This window comes from Otolemur garnettii, unplaced genomic scaffold (assembly GCF_000181295.1).
Source record: "Otolemur garnettii isolate 467f Iridium unplaced genomic scaffold, OtoGar3 scaffold00042, whole genome shotgun sequence".
Taxonomy (NCBI): domain Eukaryota; kingdom Metazoa; phylum Chordata; class Mammalia; order Primates; family Galagidae; genus Otolemur; species Otolemur garnettii.
Genome location: NW_003852437.1, coordinates 9,141,621 through 9,152,999, shown reverse-complemented (window position 1 = coordinate 9,152,999; position 11,379 = coordinate 9,141,621). Strand labels below are relative to the sequence as shown.

The 11,379-nt window shown below is 44.9% G+C and overlaps 1 pseudogene; it reads left to right on the top strand.

Annotated features, from left to right (window-relative positions):
* Positions 1-1,491: 1,491 nt before the first annotated feature.
* Positions 1,492-1,920, top strand: LOC100965087 (annotated as a pseudogene).
* The last annotated feature ends 9,459 nt before the right edge of the window (positions 1,921-11,379 follow it).

Genomic DNA, 11,379 nt, shown 5'->3' with positions numbered 1-11,379 from the left:
CGAGTCTCCCCGGCTCCCCGCCGCTTCCCCCAGACTTCCCGCCTCGGCTGCCCCTTCCGTCCACGCCTCCGGAGCGGCAGCACTTCCCGGAAAGTTGTGGGCTTCGAGTCTAAAGTTTCGGGGGCTCTGGGCTCAGCGTGGCCGCCGATCCGCCTCCCTCCGCCGCCATTTACAGCGCCCTGGCCCGGCCCCGACGCGCCCGCACCAACACTGACAGCGGCAGCCGCGCTCCAGACCCGGATGTGAGGCCGGGAGGAGAGAGCGCGAGAGGGAGAGAGAAACACCCACCGGGCTGGCTCAGCCGCTCCCGGGAGAGGGGGCCGCAGCGCCCCCTGGCGGCCGGAGCCCGGCGGCGGGATGGCCCTCAGCGCGGAGACCCCGGGATGGAGTCGGGGGTGGGGGCACAGCAAGCAGCTGATTAAGACCAAAAGAACTTAGATGTGGGTTGCAGCGTTTACAGTTCGTAGTTTCTCCTCCCGAGCACTTAGTAACTGTGACTGAAAGGGGAACATTGTTCAGGTTATTATTATTATCCTGTCTCTCCTTTTTCGTGTAGATGTTACTAAAGATAAATTCATTATTTGTATTTGCTCTGAAAGGCTGTGAACATCTAATGTATCCGGGAACCCTCGTCATGGAGAGACTGACCCTGAGATTTAACTCTGACTCTTGCGCCAAGCTGTGTTTACCCGAGAAACAGAATGTGCCAAAGAGAGGGGAAAATGGACAAAGTTGTCCTCTGTGTACAACAAGGTCATTCTGGTCACTACGATTTAGTATTATAGATTTATCCCATCAACCGCATAAGCTCCTGTAGGCCCTGGACGGACCACAGAGGCTGCCGCTCCTTAATTTCCTAATTTATGAAAATTATGTACTTGCACTGTTTGAAACTGGGCCCGTCTCAGAAAAGGGATTCTTAAACTATCTCAAGTAGACTACCTAGCAAATGCGAAGTATTTCAAAGACAGTAGCCAAGGAGAATTATATGCAAAAGATTTTTCAGGTTTGGTTTTTATTTTGCCTTCTCCATCTTGTTCCTGTGCTGATCCTACCAATGACACATAGGAGGAAGCTATTATAGATTCACTCACCATCATTTATTTGTAATTCTACAACTCAAAAAGCACCAAAAACTCAAAGATTTTTTTGATAACATTTTGGCAGCAAAACCTGCCTTGCCTCTTTTGGAGGCAAAATCTTAACTAAACTCACCTGCAGTTATAATTTATATAGCCTTTGTGGATGCCACTCGGTCAATATTTGTTCATTTGACCTCAGGCCTGAACGGAATGTTAGTACACAGTATTAATACAGTTAACGCACAGTAACACCATTGTATTATTTTTCCTCTTTTAAAAAAGATCAGGGGGAAGCAAGATGGCGGGCTCACGGTGAGGCGCTGTCAAGGGATGAAAACTGATTTCTCTTAGAAGCAGATTTTAAAAGCAGTGTTTCTTCAAAGCATCTTTTTTCGTATCTTGATACACCATGGCTGGAACAGCAGTAAAATGGGTGATATCAAAGAGAAGTTTCTTGAAACATTTATTTCTAATCCAAAATGGAGCTTTATATTGTGTTTGTCATAAATCTACATATTCTTCTCTACCAGATGACTGTAATTGCAAAGTAGAGCTTGCTTTGACGTCTAATGGCAGGAGAATAGTCTGCTACCACCCTTCTGTGGACATTCCATATGAACACACAAAACCAATTCCTCTGCCAGATCCTGTGGGTAATAATGAAGACACACATGATCAAGTGCTGAAAACCAGATTAGCAGAAAAAAGTGAACGGCTTGAACAAGGACCCATGAGAGAACAACTTAACAAAATCTTCTTTACTACTAAGCCCCCTCGGTATCCTCATGGACAGGATCACACTCGTCATAAGAAACTGAATCCTCCAAAAGACAGGTGATACTGAGGTTTTCCAGGGAATTGGAGAGAAATGTGCCTCATATGCCATTTGAGAAAATGCAATCTGGTGTATTCATTAATATGTTATATAGTAAAATAGTAATAATAAAATGCCTTTTCATAAAAAAAAAAAAAAAGACAGGGATGGCAGACCTGTAAACATTTTCTAACTTGAACAGTAGTATTACTGCTTTGTAAAGGTTAAGTATATAAAGTCCTGTTAAACTAAGATTTCTAAAACTTTCAGTTTGCTACAGCAGTACCTCCTCACATGTCCTTCCACTTGCCCAGAACCCGTCAGAGCCCCACAGACAGCCTGTCTTCAAAGGTGAAAAAAGAGGAGCACAGAGGGGCAGGATTGGCTAACGATTATCGTCAGCATCTTTTTCTCTGTAGCCTTTTCTAAGCCCTGCGGTTCTTCTCTGCCCCAGAACCTTCTTTCCTGCCACCTAAAACTCCTCCCACAAACCTCTGCATGGCTGCTTCTCTCATATATCGCCTCCTCAGAGAGCCTTTCCTCAACATCTGATCTAAAGTAGTTCCACCATGCACCATCCTCGTATCTGGCTGCTTTTCTTTATAGTACTCTTCACTACCTGTATGTATGTATCTGTTTATATATTTTTTTAGGGACAGGATCTTACTTTGTCACCCAGGTTGGAAGGCAGTGGTGGCATCATAACTCATTGCAAACTCCAACTCTTGGGTTCAAGTGATCCTCCTGCCTCAGCCTCCCGAGCAGCTAGAATTATAGGCACCTGCCACCACACCTTTCATTTTTCTTCTTTTTCATGGAGACAGGCTGTTGCTGTGTTGCCCAGGCTGGTCTCAAACTCCTGCTTTCAAGAAATCCTACTGCCTTTGCTCCTCAAAGTACTGGGATTACAGGAGTGAGCCACCCCAGTTGGCCTGTTTACATTTTTCATGGCTAATAATCTTAGAATAATTACTATGTTTCAGGTACTATTCTAAAACTTTACACTACTGTACGAACCACAACAACCCTATGAAGTAGGTACTATTATTATTATTTTTTTTTTTTTTACATATTAGGAAGCTGAGGCAAAATGGGTTAAGTAACTTCCAAGTTATGTTATTAAGTATCTGCTTCTGGGATTCAAATCCAGGCTGTCTCTACTCTTAAAATCACTACCCTATTCTGCTTTTCTTATTTATTAGGCCCCCTCCACCACTATTCTTGTGTTTACCAGAAAATAATTCTTCATTGACACAATTCCTAGGTCCAGTATGTGGCACACAGTGTGAATCCGTATGATTTGTTTTGTTTTATTTTTGTTTTATTGAGACAGAGTCTCACTTTGTTGCCCTTGGTAGAGTGCTGTGGAGTCATAGCTTATAGTAACCTCAAACTGGTGCGCTTAATCGATTCTCTTACCTCAGCCTCCCAAGTAGCCGGGACTACAATGCCCAGCTATATATTTTGTTTGGAGGTGAGGTCTCACTCTGCCTCAGGCAGGTCTCAAACTCGTGAGTTTAGGCAATTCATCCACCTTAGCCTCCCAGAGTGCTAGGATTACAGGTGTGAGCCACCGTGCCCAGCCATGATTTGTTGGATGAATGAATGATCGAATGATTTTAACATTGATGTGATGAGCCAATCAATACAATAAGTCCTGAAAGTGTCATCAGTAGGTCCTTGGAAACTGTGATTTTAAGCGAAACGACAGATAATGAAACCAATTTTATCACAAGCTAATTGATAAAAACAACAGTTAGGTTCCTGTGGCATGTTTCTAGATACAAAAAGATCACCAGACTTCTCAATAAAGACCAAAGCACTTCTACCATTAAACATTGACATGTGAGTGATATATAAATCTAAGAAATAGTAATAAAAACAAGATACCCAATTTTTGGTAAATTGTTGATAGTCAACAATAGCATCATGATGGGTTAAATCACAGGAATAAATGTTTGCAAGGTGAAAACTGTCAGTATCACCTCCAACCCCATGCAGTTCAAATATCAAAGAATCACAAATCTGGCAGGCTCCTGAGCACTATCATGCCACATTGATTATTCTCCTGCATCTTCATGATTATCATAGGCTTTTAAATTTTTTCTTTTACAATCATTTATAGTCATTCATTCACTCATTCATTCATTTTCCAACCTGCTTATTTCAGTTTGAGGCCACAGGGGGCCAGAGCCTAACCTAGCAGCTCAGAGTGCCAAGAACCAGCCCTGAGCAGGATACCACCCCATTGCAGGGTGCATTCATCCAGGTCCACACCCACTCAGTCTCAGAAATGTAGACATGCCAGTGAATCCAACACGGACATCTTTAGGATATGGGAAGGAACCAGGGTATCCAGAGAAAGCCCACATGGGCAGAACATACAACCTGTGGCCCAGACAGAGAATCTGTTTTTTTTCTCGTTAACTTTATAATGAAAAAAAATTTTTTTTTTAAACAGAGACTCAAGCTATCCCCCTGGGTAGAGTGCCATGGCTTCACAGCTCACAGCAACCTCCAACTCCTGGGCTCAAGTGAGTCTTCTGCCCCAGCCTCCCAAGTAGCTGGGACCACAGGTGCCCGCCACAAGGCCAGGCTATTTTTTGGTTGTAGCCGTCATTGTTGTTTGGCGGCCCGGGCTGGATTCGAACCCGCCACCTTAGGTGTATGTGGCTGGTGCCTTAGCCATTTGAGCCACAGGCACTGAGCCAATGAAATTATTTTGAATGAGACAATATTGTTTGGTTTTTTTTTTTTTGGTTGGGGCCAGGCTTGAACCTGCCACCCCTAGTATATGGGGCTGGTGCCCTACTCCTTGAGCCACAGGCACTGCCCCATGAGACAATATTGTTTAAGGAACTTCTGTACCCAAAGTTCCTACTTTCCCACACTTAATTCTAGAACCCTCCAGCAATACTCCTCTTTAGCAATCCCCCGAAAATCACAGGATAGCCTTGCTTCAAGTTCAGGAACTCTGAAATGTTCTTCTCAGTCCACAAAATGCTGTTCTTTCGTTCTTGACTTCCATTCGTCAAATAAGCCTGCTCTTTGTAACCTTCAAGTTCTCCTCCATTCCAGCACCTATTTCATGTATTCAAAATGATACTTAGAGCATCTTGAGCTGGTGTGAAACCAACTGTGTATCTTGCCCTCAGGGATCATACAGTTTAGGGACCTCATTGTCAGCCCTATCAAGGGCGTTCAGCTAGTACATTGATTTCTTCGTGTATTCCTTCCCCACCTCCCTGTTGCCAGTTGCTGATACAGAATGAGCCACAACACACATGTTAAGGGATGTGTCCCCACAAGGGACTTTTCTTGTAGTTCTGTTGCTCAGTGAGACGTTCCTAACATCATAGGATGGGGAGTAGTTTTCTCATTGACAACCAAGACCAAGTTGAGGACCAAAAGTCACCAGGTACCCCACATTCTTCCCCCCACCCCCCAGAGACAGAGTCTAACTTTGTCTCCCTGGGTAGAGTGCCATGATGTCATAGCTCACAGCAACCTCAAACTCTTAGGTTCTATCAACCCACCTGCCTCGGCCTCCCAGAGTGCTGGGATTATAGCCTTGAACCACTGCACCCAGTGGGTACCCCACATTCTGAACAAAAACAATAAGGTCAGACCCTGTCCTTGAAAGACTTACTGAAAAGCAAGTGAACGAACCCTGCTGCCAACAATCACTGGCTCAGCCCGCAGACCCACTTGCCAGCATGGAAGCAAGTCCCGGATATCACCAGGCTGTGAAGAGTGCCATGTCTGTGTGAGAGACCCTCAAATAAATGCAGCCTCCTCCATGGAAACAGGGGCTCACAAAAACAGGGAAGGCTGGGTGCCGTGTCTCACACCTATAATCCTAGCATTCTGGGAGCTAATGCTGGAGGATCGCTTGAGGTCAGGAGTTCGATACCAACCTGAGCAAGAGCAAGAGCAAGACCCTGTATCTACTAAAAATAGAAAAATTAGCTGGGAGTGGAGGGCACTTATAGTCCCAGCCACTGGGGAGGCTGAGGCAGGGAGATCACTTGAGCCCAGGAGCTTGTGTTTGCAGTGACTAGGCTGAGCCTAGGCTGGTCTACTCTAGCCCAGGCAGCAGCAGGAGACTCTGTCTCATAAAACAAAAACAGAAACAGAAAAGGCAGGGAATCCTACAAGAAGGGAACCTAGCTAGAAGGAAGCCTAGTCTAGTCCCCAGCTAGATACAGGGCAGGGTGGGCGGTGGAGGGCTTAACAGTTTCACAATGAATGGGAGTTTTCTCTAGCTCTGTCACTGAAAATTATATTTCCAGGTATGAAGGAAAAGAAATACAAAGGAAAACATGAACCCTTTGAGGTCAAGTCTAATTTCTTTCCTATACATTTTTAGAAATATCAATTTTAGAAGTGATGCCATAAGAAAGCTATTTTAAAACAGATGGTTTATATCATACAGCTACAGATTTAAAGATGCTGGCTTTCAGGTAGAACCAAATAGGTGGTTACTGCCAGAAAATGCATCAGCTATTTCTTAACTGAAAAATCTCTAACTACTATAAATGACATACAGTAAAATTTGAAAAATGCAGAAAGTTATGCAGCCTCCACCAAAATCAAGAAGCAGAACTATGTGATGATCCAGAAAAACTCCCTGGTGCTGCCCTTTTGTGCTTAACTCCACCTTCAGCCCCCGGCACCCACTGATTTGTTATCTGTTCCTGTGCTTTCGGCTTTCCCAAAATGTCATACAAATAATGCATGTAGCCTTTCGAGTCTGGATGTTTTTTCACATAGCATAATGCACTTGAGATTTTTCCATATTCTTCCTTATATAAGTGGTTCATTTTTTTTTTTTGAGACAGAGCCTCAAGCTATCCCCCTGAGTAGAGTGCCGTGGATCACAGCTCACAGCAACCTCCAACTCCTGGGCTCAAGCAAGTCTCCTGCCTCAGCCTCCCAAGTAGCTGGGACCACAGGCACCTGCCACAACGTCCAGCTGTTTTTTGGTTGTAGCTGTCGTTGTTTTTGGCAGGCCCAGGCTGGATTCAAACCCGCCACCTTAGGTGTATGTGGCTGGCGCCTTAGCCACTTTTGCCACAGACACTGAGCCGAGTGGTTCATTTTTTTGATTATTGTATAATATCCTATCATATGGATGATTATTGTCTGGTTATCCATTCATTAGTTGAAGGACATTTGAGCTACTTCCAATTTAGGGCAATTATTAAAATATCTAGGAGTGAGAATGTTTGGTCAGTAGTATATGTTAAACTTTGTAAGAAACTGCTTCACACCTGTAATCCTAGCATTTTGGGAGGCCGAGGTGAGTGGACAATCTGAGCTCAGGAGTTAGAGATCAGCCTGAGCAAGAGTGAAAGCTTGTCTCTTAAAAAAAAGCCAGGGGTTGTGGCAGGTGCCTATACAGGGAGTGAGGCAAAAGATTCGTTTGAGCCCAAGAGCCATGACGCCACGGCACTCTACCAAGGGTGACAAAGTGAGACTCTGTCTCCAATAAATAAATAAATAAATAAATAAAGCCATTGGAGAAAGTTGAACTTAATGTCGCTGATCATTCACTTTGTGTATGAGAGATGGTCCAAGCTAAGACTATCTGTTAAACCCATGGACAGTGACCGATGGCTTGGCTAATTAGGTCAGGGGAAAGATACAATTTGGAAGATCTGTGAGGGGAACGTCTGGGGGGAAAGAAGGCGGTTACTTATGGAAAGGGGCTTAAAGTGGGAATATCTTTGTATTACATGTTCATACCTGCTAGAAAGTATCCACTGTGGAGAAGGTGTAAGACAACCAGGTAGACAAAATGTCTTGGCCACCTGTTGTCAGGCTGTCCCTGCCATCAGTCCCTCACTCCCGCCCCAGTGTGGCATTTGGGTTCAGGAACTAAATGGCTTCTGTAGCAACAACAGAAGCTATGCATGGGCCCCATACCATAGGTTTCCGTTCACCAAGGCCAAATGTCCAGGGTGGCATCACCAGAGACTCAAAGTGAGTTCCTAATACAACAGCATCATGAGGAGACCCGTCAGACACGTGGTGACACGTTGATTTATTTTTACTGGCAACAAACATACTCCGGGTATACTTTTGGTTTTCTGCCCATAGGGCCTCTACTAGAACCGCTATGGGAAGGTTTAGGAGTGTTTATATCAGCAATCAGGAATCCGTGTAGTATCAGTTCAGAACAAGAGATTCAGTGTACATTAACAGAAGTGCATTAACTTGGTGATGGGACCTTCTGGATCTCTCCCATCCACAGCGCCTAGCGGCTGCTGAGCTGAGTGAGTGGCAGAATGGCATTTTGAAGGTGTAGTTATGTGTCACCCTGGAGATGATATTCCATGACCTGGGCACTGCACACTCCAGAATGCAGTGTGCACGCTAAATTAAGGACCCTACATGCTACTGTGTTCCCAATAGGTGAACAGAAAACTGTCCCACTTGCCTCTGTCTTGGGAAATTTACACTCCTGTCTCTTTGATTCTAGGCTTTGAGCATCTAAGTATCCTAGTTCTCAAAGGAGAGCATTTTCACTATCAGTCTTATTCTCAATCCCATGAAACTTTCAGCTACAAATGCTCTCCAGTCACCTGGGGCTTTTTTTTGAGACAGTCTCAGTGTTGCCCTCAGTAGAGTGCCATGGCATCATAGCTCACTGTAGCCTCAGACTCTTGGGCTCATGTGATCTTTTTGCCTCAGTCTCCCAAGTAGCTGGGACTATAGGAGCTGCCACAACACCTGGTTATTTTTAGAGACAGGGTCTCCCTCTTGCTCAGGCTGGTCTCAAACTTGTGAGCTCAAAGCAATCCACCTACCTCAGCCTCCCAGAGTGCTAGGTTTATAGGCGTGAGCCACTGCACACCTGGCTATTTTTATAGGCAGGGTCTCACTCACTCTTGCTCAGGCTGGTCTCAAACTTGTGAGCTCAAGCAATCCACCTGCCTCAGCCTCCCAGAGTGCTAGGATTACAGGCATTTGCCTGCAACCGGCCCCTCACCTGGGGATTTATTTATTTATTTATTTATTTTTGAGACAGAGTCTCACTATGTCATCCTTGGTAGAGTGTTGTGGCATCACACCTCACAGCAACCTCAAACTCTTGGGCTTAAGTGATTCTCTTGCCTTAGCCTCCCAAAGTAGCTGAGACTACAGGCGCCTGCCACAACACCTGGCTATTTTCTTGTCACAGTTGTCATTACTGTTTAGCTGGCCCCAGCAGGCTTGAACCCGCCAGCCTTGGTGCATGTGGCTGGCACCATAACCACCGTACTGCGGGCGCTGAACCTCACTTGGGGCTTTTTAGTGGGGAATTTCTGAAAATGTTTTGCTTGTTCAAACTTTGTCAGACTCCAGAAGCTTCTCCATGGCCCATCTGTGCACTTCCCTGTAAAATCCAAATTTAGCAAAGAACCCTGGTAAACCAATTTAGCAAGACTCCTCCCCACCCCCCCATATCTGATCACCCTGGCTATCTGATCTGGCTCTTCATCTCCTGCCCTCCCGCAGGAGCTGTCTAATCATTCTGCCCCATCTTTAGAAAGAATCCTGTTAGGTCGGTTTTCCCTGAATCCCTCTTACCCCGGATATTTCTTCTTAGTGATTTCTCATTCACTAATCCCACCTTGCTCCTTGGCTATAAATTCCCATTTGACAGCTGTATATTTGGAATTGAGCCTCATCTCTCTGCCTTAGTGCAAAATTTCATTGCAGTGGTCCCTATACTTTCAATGGTCCTGAATGAAGTCTGTCTTACCGTGCTTTCAAAAGTGTCATTGAGTAACTAAATTTTCTTTAACGTTCTCTCCATTCAGTTTAGATGGTAAATGGACAAGTGTAACTGCCATCATCTGAGAAGGGCATCATGACAAGGGACTCAGTTCTCTCCAGGATGAGAGTCTCAGCCACTCCCCAGGGTAAGCCTCCAATAGCAGCAGAGGTGTTAGACAAGGGTAAGGAGATCTAGAATAAGTAGAGAGGATGCAATGAATATCAGATTGCCAAAAGCTGTGAGGGTGGCAGATGTAGTTCACGCCATTAATCTTCCTCTTGTAAAACTTTTCAGGAATAGAAACCAATCAGAATCCTGGATGGAGGGCTGCTCCCATATGGGGTAAATATATTACACAAAGCAGGTGGATCTGAGTGGTGCAAGCTGGGCTGTGGTGGTAGTGGTTGTAGCTGCCTCGATTTCCACACCCCCAAGGATGGAGGCACTCATTCTTTTAGTCACTGGATCACTGGGAGTGTTGGACTGTCAAGGGCTCATAAATGAATCCTTTGGCATTGCCCTTGGGAGAATGAAGTTACCCTACTCTAGTTATCTGCCTGTCCCGAGGGCAGCCCACATCCAATGATTGGTCAGTGGATTTAGGAGCTCAAAGGTCCTTGCACTATTCTGGGACAAAGTTGAAGAGTTATCCAAGCTCTGGAGCTCTTCCTGGGATTGGTGAGGGCCTCCATTACTACCATATTGCTAGTTTCCCTCTGCCCAATTCTGGGCCTTTTTCACTTCCTTACATGTGTTGTTCTCAACAATTATCAGTCAACTTCCTGTCTCCAAATATTCATCCCGGTGTCTGCTCCTGGAGAGCCTTATGTAAGCCATCTCTACACTTCTACTCTGATCAGGTGAGTTAGTGTGTGCTTACCTATTTCTTATGCTTATTATTGTAATTATCATAATCAGATTAAATATTACATAAACAATTATAAAAACAGAAAGATGTAGGTTGGGTGTGGTGGCTCCCGCCTATAATCTTAACACTCTTGGAGGCTAAGGTAGGTGGATTGCTTCAGCTCAGAAGTTCGAGACCAGCCTGAGCAAGAATGAGACTCCATCTCTAAAAATAGCTGGGCATTGGGGCAGGAACCTATAGTCCCAGCCACTGGGGAGAATGACGCAAGAGAATCATTTGAGCCCAAGGGTTTGAGGTTGCTGTGAGCTATGATACACTACATAGCACTCTACTCAGGGTAACAAAGTAAGACTCTATCTCAAGAAAAAAAATGCCCTGTCAGGGCACCAGCCACACACACTGGAGCTGGTAGGTTTGAATCCAGCCTGGGCCTGCCAAACGACAATGACAACTACAACCAAAAATAGTGGGCATTGTGCTGGGCACCTGTAGTCCCAGCTCCTTAGGAGGCTGAGGCAAGAGAATCACTTAAGGCCAAGAGTTTGAAGTTGCTGTGAGCTGTGATGGCACAGCACTTTACCCAGGGTGACAGCTTGAGACTCTGTCTCAAAAAAGAAACACACACACACACACACACACACACACACACAAAAAACAACACCCCCTCCAAAAAAAAAGATGGGTTTTGTTTCTATGAAAACCAAGAATGATGTCTTGAGAAGGCACGATGACAGCAAGTTACTAAGAAAAGTTGCTGTTGAATTAGCTGTGAAATTAGGTTGTTATGAAAAGAGTTGAAAACCAACATGTTGTCTGTGTATTTGGCACCTGATAGGTTCAATGTCTGCCT